Source organism: Mesoplodon bidens (genome assembly GCF_964165515.1).
Source record: "Mesoplodon bidens genome assembly, chromosome: 3".
NCBI classification, from domain to species: Eukaryota; Metazoa; Chordata; class Mammalia; order Artiodactyla; family Ziphiidae; genus Mesoplodon; species Mesoplodon bidens.
In genome coordinates, this window is record NC_138178.1 from 108653992 (window position 1) to 108672794 (window position 18803).

The 18803-nt window shown below is 36.3% G+C and overlaps 1 long non-coding RNA gene across 1 annotated transcript in view; it reads left to right on the forward strand.

The window, feature by feature from the left end:
• LOC308613731 overlaps positions 1-18803 on the forward strand; it is a 390671-nt gene that overhangs the window by 349845 nt on the left and 22023 nt on the right. Inside the window, exon 4 of the long non-coding RNA XR_014015307.1 lies at positions 6156-6269. This is a non-coding gene — a long non-coding RNA (uncharacterized lncRNA). The remainder of the gene's footprint in view (positions 1-6155; positions 6270-18803) is intronic.

The following is an 18803-nucleotide window of genomic DNA, read 5'->3' on the forward strand; positions in this document are numbered from 1 at the left end:
CCTTTTCTTCTCTGATTGCTGTGGCTAGAACTTCCAAAACTAGGTTGAATAAGAGTGGTGAGAGTGGGCAGCCTTGTCTTGTTCCTAATCTTAGTGGAAATGGTTTCAGTTTTTCACCAATGAGGACAATGTTGGCTGTGGGTTTGTCATATATGGCCTTTATTATGTTGAGGAAAGTTCCCTCTATGCCTACTTTCTGCAGGGTTTTTATCATAAATGGGTGTTGAATTTTGTCGAAAGCTTTCTCTGCATCTATTGAGATGATCATATGGTTTTTCTCCTTCAACTTGTTAATATGGTGTATCACATTGATTGACTTGCGTATATTGAATAATCCTTGCATTCCTGGAATAAACCCCATTTGATCATGGTGTATGATCCTTTTAATGTGCTGTTGGATTCTGTTTGCTAGTATTTTGTTGAGGATTTTTGCATCTATGTTCATCAGTGATATTGGCCTGTAGTTTTCTTTCTTTGTGACATCCTTGCCTGGTTTTGGTATCAAGGTGATGGTGGCCTCGTAGAATGAGTTTGGGAGTGTTCCTTCCTCTGATATTGTTTGGAAGAGTTTGAGAAGGATGGGTGTTAGCTCTTCTCTAAATGTTTGATAGAATTCGCCTGTGAAGCCATCTGGTCCTGGGCTTTTGTTTGATGGAAGATTTTTAATCACAGTTTCAATTTCAGTGTTTGTGATTGGTCTATTCATATTTTCTATTTCTTCCTGATTCAGTCTTGGCAGGTTGTGCATTTCTAAGAATTTGTCCATTTCTTCCAGGTTGTCCATTTTATTGGCATAGAGTTGCTTGTAGTAATCTCTCATGATCTTATGTATTTCTGCAGTGTCAGTTGTTACTTCTCCTTTTTCATTTCTAATTCTATTGATTTGAGTCTTCTCCCTTCTTTTCTTGATGAGTCTGGCTAATGGTTTGTCAATTTTGTTTATCTTCTCAAAGAAACAGCTTTTAGTTTTATTGATCTTTGCTATCGTTTCCTTCATTTCTTTTTCATTTATTTCTGCTGTGATCTTTATGATTTCTTTCCTTCTGCTAACTTTGGGGTTTTTTTGTTCTTCTTTCTCTAATTGCTTTAGGTGCAAGGTTAGGTTGTTTACTCGAGATGTTTCCTGTTTCTTAATGTGGGATTGTATTGCTATAAACTTCCCCCTTAGAACTGCTTTTGCTGCGTCCCATAGGTTTTGGGTCGTCGTGTCTCAATTGTCATTTGTTTCTAGGTATTTTTAAATTTCCTCTTTGATTTCTTCAGTGATCACTTCGTTATTGAGTAGTGTATTGTTTAGCCTCCATGTGTTTGCATTTTTTACAGATCTTTTCCTGTAATTGGTGTCTAGTCTCATAGCATTGTGGTCAGAAAAGATACTTGATACAATTTCAATTTTCTTAAATTTACCAAGGCTTGATTTGTGACCCAAGATATGATCTATCCTGGAGAATGTTCCATGAGCACTTGAGAAAAATGTGGATTCTGTTGTTTTTCAATGGAATGTCCTATAAATATCAACTAAGTCCATCTTGTTTAATGTATCATTTAAAGCTTGTGTTTCCTTATTTATTTTCATTTTGGATGATCTGTCCATTGGTGAAAGTGTGGTGTTAAAGTCTCCTACTATGATTGTGTTACTGTCGATTTCCCCTTTTATGGCTGTTAGTATCTGCCTTATGTATTGAGGTGCTCCTATGTTGGGTGCATATTTACAATTGTTATATCTTCTTCTTGGATCGATCCCTTTATCGTTATGTAGTGTCCTTCTTTGTCTCTTCTAATAGTCTTTATTTTAAAGTCTATTTTGTCTGATATAAGAATTGCTACTCCAGCTTTCTTTTGATTTCCATTTGCATGGAATATCTTTTTCCATCCCCTTACTTTCAATCTGTATGTGTCTCTAGGTCTGAAGTGGGTCTCTTGTAGACAGCATATATATGGGTCTTGTTTTTGTATCCATTCAGCCACTCTGTGTCTTTTGGTGGGAGCATTTAGTCCATTTACATTTAAGGTAATTATTGATATGTATGTTCCTATTCCCATTTCCTTAATTGCTTTGGGTTCGTTATTGTAGCTATATTCCTTCTGCTGTGTTTCTTGCCTAGAGAAGTTCCTTTAGCATTTGTTGTAAAGCTGGTTTGGTGGTGCTGAACTCTCTCAGCTTTTGCTTGTCTGTAAAGGTTTTAATTTCTCCATCAAATCTGAATGAGATCCTTGCTGGGTAGAGTAATCTTGGTTGCAGGTTTCTCTCCTTCATCACTTTAATTATGTCCTGCCACTCCCTTCTGGCTTGTAGAGTTTCTGCTGAGACATCAGCTGTTAACCTGATGGGGATTCCCTTGTGTGTTATTTGTTGTTTTTCCCTTGCTGCTTTTAATATGATTTCTTTGTGTTTAATTTTTGACAGTTTGATTAATATGTGCCTTGGCGTATTTCTCCTTGGATTTATTCTGTATGGGACTCTCTGTGCCTCCTGGACTTGATTAACTATTTCCTTTCCCATATTAGGGAAGTTTTCAACTATACTCTCTTCAAATATTTTCTCAGTACCTTTCTTTTTCTCTTCTTCTTCTGGAACCCCTATAATTCGAATGTTGGTGCGTTTAATGTTGTCCCAGAGGTCTCTGAGACTGTCCTCTGTTCTTTTCATTCTTTTTTCTTTATTTTGCTCTGCAGCAGTTATTTCCACTATTTTATCTTCCACCTCACTTATCCGTTCTTCTGCCTCAGTTATTCTGCTATTGATCCCATCTAGAGTATTTTTCATTCCATTTATTGTGTTTTTAATCGATGCTTGATTCATCTTTAGTTCTTCTAGGTCCTTGTTAACTGTTTCTTGCATTTTGTCTATTCTATTTCCAAGATTTTGGATCTTGGAAATAGAATCTTGGATCATCTTTACTATCATTATTCTGAATTCTTTTTCAGGTAGACTGCCTATTACCTCTTCATTTGTTAGGTCTGGTAGGTTTTTATCTTGCTCCTTCACTTGCTGTGTCTTTTTCTGCCTTCTCATTTTGCTTATGTTACTGTGTTTGGAGTCTCCTTTTTGCAGGCTGCAGGTTCGTAGTTCCCGTTGTTTTTGGTGTCTGTCCCCCGTGGCTAAGGTTGTTTCAGTAGGTTCTGTAGGCTTCCTGGTGGGGGGGACTAATGCCTGTGTTCTGGTGGTTGAGGCTCGATCTTGTCTTTCTGGTGGACAGGTCCACGTCTGCTGGTGTGTTTTGGGGTGCCTGTGGCCTTATTATGTTTTTAGGTAGCCTCTCTGCTAATGGGTGGGGTTGTGTACCTGCCTTGCTAGTTGCTTGGCATAGGGTGACCAGCACTGTAGCTTGCTGGTCGTTGACTGAAGCTGGGTGCTGGTGTTGAGATGGAGATCTCTGGGAGATTTTCGCTGCTTGATGTTATGTGGAGCTGGGAGGTCTCTTGTGGACCTGTGTCCTGAAGTTGGCTCTCCCACTTCAGAGGCACAGCAGTGACTCCTGCCTGCAGCACCAAGAGCCTTTCATCCACCCAGCTCAGAATAACAGGGAGAAAAAGTAGAAAGAAAGAATTAGTAGAAGAAAGAGAGAGAGAGGGAAAGAAAGGAAGAAGGGAAGAAAGGAAGAAAGAAAGGAGGGAGGGAGGAAGGATGGAAAGAAAGGAGGGAGGAATGAAAGCAAAAGGAAGAGTGAATGGAAGAAGGGAGGGAGGAAGGAAAGAAAAAGAAAGAAGGAAAGGAGGGGTGGAGGGAGGAAGGGACGGTAGGAAAAAAAGAAAGAGCAGGTAAAGTAAAATAGAATAAAGTATGAAATATAGTAGCGTTTTTAAAATTAAAAAGTAATTATTGAAAAAAAAACAGACAGATAGAACCCTGGGACATATGGTGGAAGCAAAGCTATACAGAGAGAATCTTACACAGAAGATTACACATACACATTCACAAAAAGAGAGCAGGGGGAAAAATCAAAAATCTTGCTCTCCAAGTCCACCTCCTCAATTTGGGATAATTCGTTGTAAAAAGAGGAAAAGGGGGGAAAGTCTTAAATCTTGTCCTCAAAGTCTACTTCCTCAATTTGGGATGATTCGCTGTCCATTCATGCACTCCACAGACGCAGGGCACATCAAATGGGCCGTGGAGCTTTAATCCGCTGCTTCCGAGGCTGCACAGAGAGATTTCCCTGTCTGCTCTCACAGCTCCCGGGTCTCAGCCTTGGACCTGGCCCCGCCTCTGCGCGTAGGTCGCTGGAGGGCGTCAGGTCTTCACTCAGACAGGACGGGTTTAAAGGAGCCGCTGATTCGGGGGCTCTGGCTCACTCAGGCAGAGGGGAGGGAGGGGCGCGCAGTATGGGGCGGGCCTGCGGCGGCAGAGGCCGGCGTGATGGTGCACCAGACCGAGGCTCCGTGCGTTTTCCCGGGAAAGCCGTCCCCGGGTCCCTGGACCCCGGCAGTGGCGGGGTGCACAGGCCCCCCGGAAGGCGGGGCGGACAGTGACCCACACTCGCACACAGGCCCCGCGGCGGCAGCCCCAGCATCCCACGCCCGTCTCCGGCGCTTCCCCAAGCAGCCCTCTTAATGCCCTCTCCTCGCGCACCAGGAAACAAAAGGGAAAAAAGTCTCTTGCCTCTTCGGCAGCTCCAGACCCTTTCCCCGTACTCCCTCCGGGCTAGCCGTGGTGCACTAACCCCTTCCGGCTCTCTTCCTGCCGCCAGCCCCAGTCCTCTCCCTGCGCTCCGACTGAAAGCCGATACCCGAGCCTCAGCTCCCAGCCCCGCCCGCCCCGGCGGCCGAGCAGACAAGCCTCTCGGGCTGCTGTGTGCCTGAGGGCACCGATCCTCTGTGCCGGAATCTCTCCGCTTTGCCCTCCACACCCCTGTTGCTGTGCTCTCCTCCGCTACTCCGAAGCTTTCCCCCTCCGCCACCTGCAGTCTCCGCCCGTGAAGGGGCTTGTAGTGTGTGGAAACCTTTCCTCCTTCACGGCTCCCTCCCACTGGTGCAGGTCCCGTCCCTATCCTATTGTCTCTGTTTATTCTTTTTTTCTTTTGCCCTACCCAGGTATGTGGGGAGTTTCTTGCCTTTTGGGGGGTCTGAGGTCTTCTGTCAGCGTTCAGTAGGTGTTCTGTAGGAGTTGTTCCACGTGTAGATGAATTTCTTATGTATCTGTGGGGAGGAAGGTGATCTCCCCGTCTTACTCTTCTGCCATCTTCCTCCGGGCCTTCTGTGTTACTCTTGCTGTAATTCTTTTTTCATCTATTTAGCTACTTGGTAAAACAGCTAGCAGAAAAAAAAAAAAAACCCGAAGTTTATGTTATTTATGTTATTTCCTTGAACTTTCTCTCCAACTATGTTCAGATTTTTACAATATTTGGTTTCATCAAAGATCTCTCATGGGACTTATTTTTTTCCAGGCAACCAGGTGAGTAAGATAAACAGACTAGAGATAGAACAGAGTGTAGTCCTGTTTCTTAATGGTCTTATGAGTGATGGTCTTTTAGCTGTGAGCTGGCATTATGTACTTTAGGCTTTTCTCTGGTGAAAGTTTCTCTCTACGTCTTCAGAAGACTGAAATACTTCAATAAAAAAGATGAAATCATTCGGACCAAACTTCCTACTGAAAATAACTAGAGGACTAGGAAAATGTATTTTTAATATACTTACTTAAAGAGAAATGAGAGCTACCAATTCAGTGAGGAATTCTGGGGTTAAGATCTAGAAAATAATAAAAATCCAAAGAGAGAAACCTGGCTTTGACACCACTTTTATCCATTGCTGGTTTTGAAAGTGCAGCTGAGAGACTGAGAAACTAAATAGAATTCTCATCTAGTACATGGTGATGAGAGCAAAAGAAACCTTACAAAATTCTCCATTCTAGGAGAAAGGTGAATTAGAAGAAGCCTAGGTAAAGGCTTCATCCTAGGTGTAAGGGTAAAGGAAGAAATCTGGAAACTCCACATCCATTTTTGGTTTGAGACCCTATAAGGACTACAGCACAGGAGAAAAGTTGGATGAGAAACAAGCCCTCACAGGAAAAAAAACCTAATTTTGAATCATCACCTCTGACTGGGTTAAGGTAATCTAGAATGTCTATATTTACAGGCTAATGCAATTAAAAAGTTAAGTGATTGTTTGGGGAAGAAACATGATCCAGAATACCAAATGCTCTATATTTTTATATGCAGTGTTAGTTGCTGAATCAAAACTTTGGTAATTTTTGGCAGATGAGAGGAAAAGAGCACATGACATACTGAAAACAAAGAGAACAAATGAACAATAGAAACAGATGAACAGAAAATGTAAGTATGTTAGAAATGGACATGTATATATTATATATATTGGATATGTGAATATTACATTGGCTTTTCTATATATGTTTTGGAGATATTAGAAATAAACTGTTTAATATGATTGAAAAATTAGAAGATAAGATTTTGAATTTTGGCAGAGCACAGGGTACTACGAAAATAATGACAGGAAATAGAGACAGAATGGAACACAATATTTGAAGAGACAATGACTGACTGTCTTTTGAAGATGAAAAAATATTTAGCCACAGCTTAAAAACTACTATGAACTCCAATGAAGGATGAGTACAAAAAAAAATCACCTATAGGAGCTTCATAGTTAAACTGGAAAAAAACTTCTGAAAAGAAATTCTTAGAATCATTCAAAAGAAAAAAAAGAGATATTACATCCAAGAATAGACTGGCTTAAAAAATTAGAACATTTATTAGAATGTTAGCTGTCACCAATTCTGTTCAATATTGCATTTGAGGTCATAGTGTAAAAAGGAAAGAAAAATTCTAATGCATAAGGACTTGAAATAAACAATAAGCTTGCCATTATTTGAAAACCAATATGATTCTTTCTGTAGAAATCCCCAAAGAATCTACAAGGAGTTCATCAGCAAGATTGCTGAGCATAAATTCCACATGAAAAATTGATAGTATTCATACATTTCAGACAGAAAACATAAAAAATATCATTTTAAATGTTAAAGTAGATTTAAATGTTAAAATAGCTTCAAAATTATCTAATACCTAGGAATAAAGGCAAAATACAATATAAAAGAAAACTGTATTTTAAAAAAGTATAAAAGAAAACTACTATAATAGCCCCAATTTGGGAAAAGCCCAAATTTCTATTGAGTATAGAATGGATAGAAACAATTACTATATTCAATGGAATATCATATAGTAATTTAAATTAACAAGCTTTAGACATGCATAAGTATCACATACATGACTAAATATCACAAAGATAACAACTGAAAAAGACATAAAATATAGAGAGTCGAATAAAAAAGTAAAACTGTTGTTAGAACACAAGATGATGACAACAACTTTTGGAAGGACAGATGTAGAAATTGGGAGGAAGCAATGGAAGTTTTCAGTGTTGCTTACTACTCTATTTCTTGACATGATGGTGGTATGTTTATGATAACTCATTGATGTATGCACTTAGGACTTGTAAACTCATTTATATGTATGTTATACAAGAAAAGAGCTTTTTAGTGAAAAGCTGACGAATAAGTCCCTCATTTAGCTCTACACACCATGTCCACTACTAGGAGAAAACAAATATGTAGGGCATTGCCTATTTTTTTGGTGACAATTTAGCCCTTATCCCACCATATGAAGAGTTACTATTAAGGCCTTTTAACTTTATTAACCACATTTTGCGCACTTTGCTGAGTTTACAGTTAGTCAAGATTGGAATAATTCCCAGGATTCTCTTCTCATTAAGGCTAAGTCTAAACTGGATAGAATTTTACATGCTTTTGAAAACAATGGCTTGGGATGGTTCTCTCTTACTTTCATTATATATAAATTTTTATTTATTTTGTCAAATTACCTACAAACTTGAACTACTCTACCATCTGTTTGTTTTACTTCTAAGAAATCTCTATATGGGTCAATTCATGTGATTGAAATTACACATTCATATTTTGAAGTCAAAAGAATATATTTAAGATTCGTATATCAAGCTCAGAACTCTTCATTAATACTTTCCTTTATATGTTATTTCATTTGGTTTAAAGTTTGAAATTTAGCTCTTTATTTGCTGAAATTGAAGTTATTAGATTGACACCTAATTTATTTACCGTTCTATTATATCTTGTTCCTCAAACACTTGAAACATAGACAAGGAGGCAAATCAGGTCTTTAGCTCACCTAAACAGATATCACAAGCAAAAATATAATTTTTAGTTAGTAATTTGCTATTCAAAATTGGAGCTGAGGGGAGTTCTAGTTTGGGATGGTAACATAGGAAGATCCTGAACTCACCTCCTCCCACAGGACACCAAAATCTGCAGCCACATATGGAATAGTTTCCTCTGAAAACAAACAAACAAAAAAACTGAGTAACTCCCACACATTCAGCAAACAAGAAAAAATCCACATCAAAGCAGATAGGAGAGGCTGAGACACAATCTCTCCATAAACTTCACCCAAAAGCAGGAGGGAACTGAACACCTGGAGCTGAGTGAAGAATTTGAACCCCACATCAGTCTCCCCAACATTTAAGACCTGCACCTGAGAGAGGAGCCCCCAAGACATCTAGCTTTGAAAACCAGTGGGCTTACATCCACAAGGCTATAGAAAACTGAGAAATGGCTTTAAAGAACTTACGTGCTGTGACTCACTTGCCCCCAGTACAAGTGCAGAGGCAATCCAGGCCTGATGTGAAAAAGGTTTACTTGTCTATCTTGAAGTGTTTGTTTGCCTGTGGGGCAGACATCTAATTTAACACACATCTAGGGGGCTGCTGGAGTACATTACAGGGATGGAGGCTGGCAGGTGCCATCTTTGTGTACCTCTGCCTCTCTCCAGCTTATCAGTATCTCCCAGAAAGGAGCACGGACCCTCCTCAGGTGCCCTGATTTTTGTGACTAGTACCCAGGGAACATGTCAAGACTCCCTGACTCCGATGCTTAGTGGGGCTTACACTTGAGGGTACCACTCTCACCCTAGTGAGAGTTCTACCCCCACTAGGCACAGCAAGAGGATACAGTCTGAGGAGCCCAGCCTTTCTGTGAAAAAAGCTTCTAATTAAACACACATCTAAGGTTGACTGTAATCCTTTCCAGAGACCACAGAGTGTGGGCACTCTATTTGCACTCTTCCTCTACTGTGCTCTAGAACACCTGTATCTCCAGGAGGTGAGCCTTTACACAGGTGTGGTGCCTGGTTTTTGTGGCTGCTGCCCAAGGGATGCCTGCTGACTGACTGGCTCTGGTAGCCAGGGGGACTTGTGTTGCTGGGTCCCATAGGACTATAACAATGGTAAAGACAGTTCTTAGAGGGTTACCACCCCAAGGGCACTGCACAGGCAGCAGACTGAAACACTCCCCTAGTCCTTCTGTGAAAGAGGCATATTTGCTTATCTGGAAGCTTCAGCCTGAGGGACAGACTTGGTCTGGCACACTCCTAAGGTCCTACTAAGGTGTGTTCTAGGGATGAAGGCCAGTGGATGCCATCTTTGTGCTTTCCTTCTCCCTTTCTCCAGGTCACCAGTATCTCCTGGAAAGGAACTTGTACACTCATCTGGTACTCTGATTTTGGTGTGCACTCCTCACTGAGGGGACACCTCTAGATAACCAGGCTCTGGTGGCCAGGAGGACTTACATTTGTGGTCCCACAGGACCATATACATTTGGGTACTTTAAAAGCTGCTGCCTGAAGGTCTGGTCTTCCAATCAGCCTGAATCTGGATGCTGACTGAGATACTCCCCTTTGGGACCCTGACAGGTCTTGGCACACCCTCAAGTACTGGGAGTCACTAAAAATTAAATAGGCCTCAGGAACAATTACAAAGATTTGAGAGAAAATCAAGAGCTGGAGAAGGACTGAATGATAAGATTCATTTCCTACATGAGGCTATTCCTTCAAAAGTGAGGGAGGTGGCTGTTTTATCTAATACTTAGAACGAAACCAATACAGAGAGTCAAAGAAAATGAAGAAACAGAGAAATATGTTCCAAATGAAAGAACAACACAAAAACTCAGAAAAATGAAGATAGGTGATTTACCTGATAAAGAATTCCAAATAATGGTCATAAATATGCTCACTGAATTGAAGAGAAGAATGTGTTGGAACAGATGTATATGTATGACTGATTCACTTTGTTATAAAGCAGAAACTAATTTAAAAAATAAAATAAAAAAAGAAGAATGGATAAATATAGTGATAACTTCAACAAAGAGATATAAAATATAAGTACCAGATAGAAGACACAGAGATGAAGAATACAACAATTGAACTAAAAAATCCACCAGAAGATGCCAATTGAAGACTGGATAAACCATAAGAATGAAACAGTAAACTCTCAAGGCAATAGAACTTACACAATCAAAGCAGCAAAAAGAAAACAATGAAAAAAAGTGGAGATAGCTTAATGGACATATGGGACAACATCAAGTGGACTAACATTCACATTATAGAGGTGCCACAAGGAGAAGAGAGAAAGGGGCAGAAAACTTACTGGAAGAAATAATGGCTGACAACTTCCCTAACCTAGGGAAGAAAGCAGACATCCAGATTCAGGCACCACAGAGAGTTCTAAATAAGATCAATTCAGAGACCCACAGCAAAATACATATTAAAATATCAAAAGTTAAGGATGAGGATAAAATCTTAAACACAGCAGGAGAAAAACAACTTGCTATATATAAGGGAACCCCCATAAGACTAACAGCCGATTTTGCAGCACAAACTTCCCAGGCTAGAAATAAGTGGCACAATGTATTTAAAATGCTGAAAGGAAAACAAAACAAAACAAACTTCCAACCAAGAAAACTCTACCTGGCAAAGTTATTCAGATTTGAAGGCAAGATAGTTTTCCAGACAAGCAAAAGTTAAAGGAGTTTATCACAACTAAACCAGCCTTACAAGAAATGTTAAAGGGACTTCTTTAAGCTGAAAAGGGGTACTAATTAATAAAAGAAAAACATATGAAAGTATAAATCTGATGGGTAAATATATAATCAAGGTAAAGTATTAATTACTTATAAAGATAATATAAAAGTTGTAATACAAAAGAAGTAAAAATATAACTACAACAATTTGTTAAGGAATATATAAAGATGTAATATGTGACAAAAAATGAGGAGAGAAAACGTAGAGCTTTAGAATACATTAAAACTTAGGTTGCTATCCACTTAAAATACACTGTTATTAATATGATTTGTTATAAGTAAGCCTCACTGTAATCATAAAGCAAAACCTATAACAGATTCACAAAAGATAAAGAGTATGAATCTAACCATAACACTACAGAAAGTCACCCATCTACAAAGGAAGAGCACAAGAGAAGACTAGTGGAAGGAACAGAACAGCCAGAAAACAATTAACAACATGGCAGTGAGTACATACCTATCAATAATTACTTTAAAAGTAAAGGGACTATATTGTCCAGTCAAAAGACATACAGTGGCTAAATGGATAAAAAAAAACAAGGCCCATCAATATGCTACCTATAAGAGACTTCTTTCAATTGTAAGAACACATGCAAAGTGAAAGTGAATGTGTGGAAAAGAAATTCCATGCAAATGAAAACCAAAAGAAAATTGGGGTAGCTATACTTACATCAGATGAAATGGACTTTAACAAGACTGTAATAAGAGACAAAGAAGAACATTACATAAGAGTAAAGGAGTCAAACCAACAAGAGAATGTAACATTTGTAAGTATTTTTGCACCCAACAGAGGGGCACTTAAATATATAAATCAAATAGTAACACCTAAAGGGATAGATGGCAATACAGTAATAGTAAGGAATTTTAATACCCCACTTACATCAATGGATAGATCATCCTGGGAGAAAATGAATAAGGAAACATTGGTCTTAAACTACCTGGTAGACCAGAAGGATTTAATATACATTTAGAGAAAATTCCATCAAAAAACAACAGAATACACATTCTTCTCAAGCACACATTCTAAAGGAAAGATTACATATTATGCCACAAAACAAGTCTTAATAAATTTAAAAAACATTGAAATTATATTAAACTTCATTTCTGACCACAATTCTATGAAACTAAATATCACTGCAAGAAGAAAACTGGAAAATTCACAAATGTATGGAGATTAAACAACATGCTACTGAATAACCAGAGGATCAAAGAAAAAATCCACAGAGAAGAAGAAAATACCTTGAGACAAATGAAAATAGAAATACAACATCCCAAAACTTAGGGGATACAGCAAAAGCAGTTCTAAGTGGGAAGTTCATAGCAATAAATTCCTACCTCATGAAACAAGAAAAATCTCAAATAAACAAATTGTCTTTACATTTTCAGAAACTAGAAGAGGAAGAGCAAACAAGGCCAAAGTTAGTAAAAGGAAGGAAATAAATATCAGTGTGGAAATATATGAAATAGAAACTAAAAAGAGAATCAAAAAGATCAGTGAAACTAAGAGCTGGTTCTTTGAAAAGGTAAACAAAATTTACAAATCTTTCGCTACACTCACAAAGAAGAAAAGAGAAGATTCAAACAAAAATCATAAATGAAAAAGGAGATATCATAACTGATACAATAGAAAGATGAAGGATCATAAGAGACTACTATGAACAATTATATGCCACCAAATTGGACAACCTGGAAGAAATGAGTAAATTCCTAGAAACATACAACCTACCAAGACTGAATCTTGAAGAAGCAGAAAATCTGAGCAAATTACCAGTAAAAAGATTCAAACAATAATTACAAACCTCGCAAAAAACAAAGGTCCAGGACCAGATGGTTTCACTGGTAAATTCTACCAAACACTCAAAGAAGAATTAACACCAATCATTCTCAAACTCTTCCAAAAAATAGAAGATGGCGGCAGGGGGGGTGCCCTTCCAAATTCATTTTACAAGACCAGCATTACTCTGATACCAAAACCAGACAAGGATGCCACAAGAATAGCAAATTACTGGCAAAAGTCCCAGATGAACACCCATGCAAAAATCCACAACAAAATATTAGCAAATCAAATTCAATACCATTAAAAGGATCATATAGCATAATCTAATGAGATTTATTCCAGGAATGCAATGAAAGTTCAATATCCACAGATAGATGTAATATATTACATTAACAAAATGAAGGATAAAAATCATATCATTTCAATAGATACTTAAAAAGCATTTGATAAAATCCAAGTCCATTCATGATAAAAATTCTCAACAAAGTGGGTACAGAAGAAAAGCATACTTCAACAGAATAGAGGCCATATATGACAAGCCCACTGCTAACATCAACTCAACTATGAAATGCTAAAAGTAGTTCTTCTAAGACCAGAATAAGACAAGGATGTCCATTCTCACCAATTTCATTCAACATAGTATTAGAAGTCCTACCAAGAGCAATTAGGTGAGAAAAAGAATTATTAAAATTGGAAGGTAGAAGGAAAACTGTCACTATTTGCAAAAAGGTTGTGTTGCCATATATAACAAGGAACTATCAACAACAATAAAATACTAAGGAATGAATTTGACTAAGGTGAAAGATCAGTACACTGAAAACGATAAAATACTGATGAAAAATGTACTAAAACATAAATGTATGAAAAGATATTTGTCCTCATGCATTGGAAAATTTAATATTGTTAAAAAGCCCATACTATCCAAAGCAATTACAAATTCATTGAAATTTCTATCAAAATGCCAGATGACTTTTTTTCACAGAAATTGAACAAACAATCCTAAAATTTTTATGGAATCACAAAATACTCCAGATAGCCAAACTGATGTTAAGAGGAACAAAAGTAGAAGCATCATGGTCCCTCATTTCAAACCATATTACAAAGCTGTAGTAATCAAATCAGTATGATATTGTCTTAAAAACAGAAACATAGATCAATGCAACAGAATAGAGAGCACAGAAAATAAAACCACACATACATAATCAATTAATCTACAAAAAAGGAGCCAAAAATATACAGTGGTGAAAGACAGTGTCTTCAATAAATGCTGTTGGGAAAAGTGGACAGCCACGTGCAAAAGAATGAAACTGAACAACTATCTTACAGCATACACAAAAATTAACTCAAAATAGATTAAAGATTGAATGTAAGATCTGAAACCATAAAAATTCTAGACGAAAACATAAGTGGTAAGCTCTTTGACATTGGTGTTGGTGATAATGTCTTAGGTTCAACATCGAAAGAACAGGCAACAAAAGCAAAAACAAACAAATGGGAATACAGCAAACTAAAAAGCTTCTGTGCAGCAAAGGAAACCATCTATGAAATGAAAGGGCAATCTACCAAATGGGAGAAAATATTTTCAAACCATATTGAAATATGGGGTTAATATCCAAATATAAAGAACTAATACAATTCAATAGTAAAAAAAATCTGATTAAAAAATGTGCAGATGATCCAAATAGACATTTATCCAAAGAAAGACATACATATGTCCAAGAGGTACAAGAAAAGGTGCTCAATGTCACTAATCATCAGGAAATGCAAATCAAAATCACAATGAGATTACCTCACACCTGTTAGGATAGTTATTATCAAAAAGACAAGAAATAACACAATTGGAAAGAATGTGGAGAAATGAAACCCTTCTGCACTGCTCGTGGGATGTAAATTGGTGCAGCCCCTATACAAATGGCATGGAGGTTCCTTAAAAATTAAAAATAGAACTACCATCCAGCAATTCCACTTGTAGGTATTTATTAGAAGAAAACAAAAACATTAACTCAAAAATTATGTGCACCCCTATGTTCATTGCAGCATTATTTACAACAGCTAAGACATGGAAGCAACCTGTGTCCATCAACAGATGAATGGATAAAGACAATGTGGTGTGTAGGTATACACACACACACACACACACACACAGAGGAACATTATTCAGCTATAATGAAGAAGGAAATCTTGCCTCCTGCGACAATATGATGGCCATTATGCTAAGTGAAACAAGTCAGACAGAGACAAGTACCATACAAAAAGAACAAAACACAAAGAACTGAGCCATAGATACAAAGGACGAATTGGTGGTTGCCAGAGGTGGGGGGCTGGGGGTTGCTGGGTGCGAGCAAAAGGTACCAACTTCCAATTATAAAGTAAATAAGTCTTGGGGATGTAACATACTGCATGGTGACTGTAGCTAATAATACTATATTGCATATTTGAAAGTTGCTAAGAGAATAAATCTTAAAAGTTCTCAACAGAAGAAAAAAAATTGTAACTATGACAAATGTTAATAGACTTGTGACCATTTCACTATATATACAGATATTGAATCATTATGTTGTACACAGTATATCTTGGAGATATTGAGGGTTGGTTCTAGACCACCACAATTAAGCAAGTATCACAATAAAGTGAGTCACACAAGTTTTTGCATATAAAAGTTGTGTATACATTATTGTCTATTATGTATGCAATAGCATTATGTCTGAAAAATGTATGTACCTTAATTTAGAAATACTTTCTTGCTAAAAAAATACTAACCATCATCTGAGCCTTCAGTGAATTTCAATCTTTTTGCAACAGTAACATCAAAGATCACTGATCACATATCACCATAACAAATATAATATTAATGAAAAAGATTGAAATACTGTGAGAATTACCAAAATGTGACTCAGAGACACAAAATGAGCAAATGCTGTTGGACAAATGGCACCAATAGACGTGCTTGGTGCAAAGTGCCAGAAACCTGCAATAGGTTAAAAAAAAAAGCAATATCTGCAAAGGACAATAAAGCTGAAGCCCTATAAAATGAGGTTGCCTGTATGAAACTAATACAAAGTTTTATGTCAATTATTTCTCAATATAGAAATAGAGGAGACTGCCTGAAGTAAAGACAAAGTGCAACAGGAACAAAGAGAGAAATAACAAATAGAATCACACACGATTGATACCACATTTTTTGTTACAAATTGACTTTCAAAATTTGAATAAAGTTGCTACCATGGAAATATAGCTACTTGGATACTAGTGAGAATTTTTTTCCTTTTTCTTGGAGGTTATTTAAATATATATAAAAATATGAGACCTCAGTTACTAGAGCAAGAGAAAACTATAATCTGTCCTTTTAACTAAAAAATGGAGAGAACATTTTTAGAGGTAATAGAACAAATGGAAGTAATGAAGTTTCCTAAAATAATAAGAAAACAAATACAATAGAATTCATTATCAAGGGAAAAACAGGTTAATGGAAAATATGAATATAATTATGTAATTAAATCAATAAAATAAATATACAGATACAGAATTTCAGAGAACTTATGGAAGACTCTATAGTAATAAAAATTCCATTGAAATTGAATACTACAATTAGTATATATTACCAAAATTATCCAAATAAGTAAAAAACATGAAAAAACAATAACCATGAACAACCATGCACAAATAGAAAAAAAAGTGCACATTTGATATTTATCTTCCAATATACTTGGTATCAAGTATAGTTTCAGTATATAAGATTTAGTATATAAAATAATATTGCATAAGGTTTCAGTGATGAGTATGTTTATATTGTAAATCCAAGTAACATATAATTCCAAGATATATAAACATTAAATACAGATATATGCCTATATAGGAAATCCCCAGTTAACTTGGTAAAGAATCAAACCCTGATAGCAGAATTTTATAAAGAAAACATAACTGAAAATATAAGTATTCTAAATAAATTACTTGCAAATTTAATCCATAAGTATTTTAAATAAAAATATATCATGATAAAAATGATTTGTCCCAAAACTATAGAGCTCACTTATAAACATCGAGTTATAAAATGCATTACACGTTTTACAAAGAAAAATGTATAAGGCCTCCTTCTCTGATTAAAAAAATGTTAAAATTAATGACCACTCTTGATTAAATATTCTTTGTATACTACCCCTGTAGGATCACTTTAACATAAAAGGAACTATCTTAAAGCCACCCACACTAGTGAGATCTTAAACTTACACTTTACAAGTTACCAGATAAGATTATTAACATGGAATATTACTGAATAAACAAGGTTCATCTTTAAAAAAGGAATTTAATTTAAAACTTTTGGGAAAATCACATTATATTTCTGTTAGAACAAGCACTGCATCATGAAGTAAAAATTTAAATGTCATCAGAAAATATTATACTAAGAAAACATGAGAAATTTCAATAAGAGGCTGTTTTTTTATTGTAATAGAAACTCTTAAGAAACATTATTTTACTCTTCTCTACCTTGTGCAATTCACCAGTAAAAAAAGGTTTGAGAAAGATGTAAATAAATCATGATTAATTCATAGAATAAAATATTATGCAGACATTAAAATTAAATTTTAAATGATAGGATAAGGAAAGGGCTTACGTTATATTAAGTATTATTTAGTCTGAATCTATTATATACTGAGTGACATCATAGTAGTTCTATATGCATTATATGACATTTGATCCTAATAACAATACCATTATCTCAGTTTTACTTTCTTTATTTTAGATCCCAGGAAAAAACAAGTTAGGTAATTTGACCAAGTTCTTTCAACTAATGGCTGAGCCAGGTAATGGACACAAGCTTATGGTTTCCAAAAGTTATGCTCAAACTCACTGCTACAGTACCTAGATTTTTTATTGATAAAGGGAATGACATAATATAAAATTCCACTTATAATATAACCTCAACTGTGTTTATATTTTCCAAAGAACATTAAAAAATGTAGTTATCAACCACATTTATCACTGGGTGGTGGACAACTTTCATAGACTGTCTTCAAGATATCATGATATCTCATTCATATACACACACATTCACACATTACCTTGAATGGTTACTGTTGGGTTTTAAAAGTTTTGGTTTAATTGTGAAGAAAGGGGAAATTTGTCTTAAGTTGTATGTATACACACACACACACACACACATAAATGACTCTAAAGAAAAAAGGTTTAAATACTTCCAGGCTAACAAGAGCTAATTTCATTGGCTGATAAATAGCAAAGCTTCAAAGGCTTTTACAATAGAACCACAGAGCATTTGAGCTAGCAGAGACCTTTGAGCTCATTGAACTCAACATCTACAATGCTACAAATAGACCAGTATAGCAACATCCCAGGCATATTGGCATCCATTCTTTGTTTGGATGCTTCCAATGACAGGTTGCTCATGATTATATAAAAACACAGTCCATTCTAAAGTTGGGCAGTTATAATTATGAGGAAGTTTCTCCTTATCCCAAGATGAAGTCTCCTCCCTTATTATATCCAACTGAGTATAATTGCTTTTCCAGAATGCCAGTCCATCAAATTTTATTTAGCCATTTAATACTTCTTCCCTAAAATGTCTTAGTTTTTAATTGCTCAAAATTTCCTTATTTGAAATGGCTTCAAAATCTCAGTCACCCATCTCAGGACATGTTTATGCATTATCAATGTCCTCTTAAAAGTGATGCAAAGAACAAAAATGATATTCCAGATGATGTATGATTAATGTACAAAATAGTAAAACTATTTCCTTCTTTATTCTGAATACTATATTTCTTTGAATAAAATGTATAATCCATTAGCTGTCTTTTGACAGCCATGTCACACTGTTAACTCTCACTGAGATCACGATTATTAAAACTCCTAGCTAGTTTGCATATGGAACATGGTTAAATCAGACTTCAGTGAGGCAGAAATTTTAAGCTGAAGAAAAAATGAGTTAAGGATAATGTGGGAATTTCTCAGAAGCAGATCAGATAACCAACTCTGAGTAATCCTGATAATGTTATTTTAAAAAAGAAAATGAGAGTAACTTCAAAGATTATACCAGATACATCAGCCTTTCCCCTCACATAGCAGGAAGGAAGGGTATATGTTGAGTTCTGGATAAGGTAATAACTAAAGCATATTCTCCTG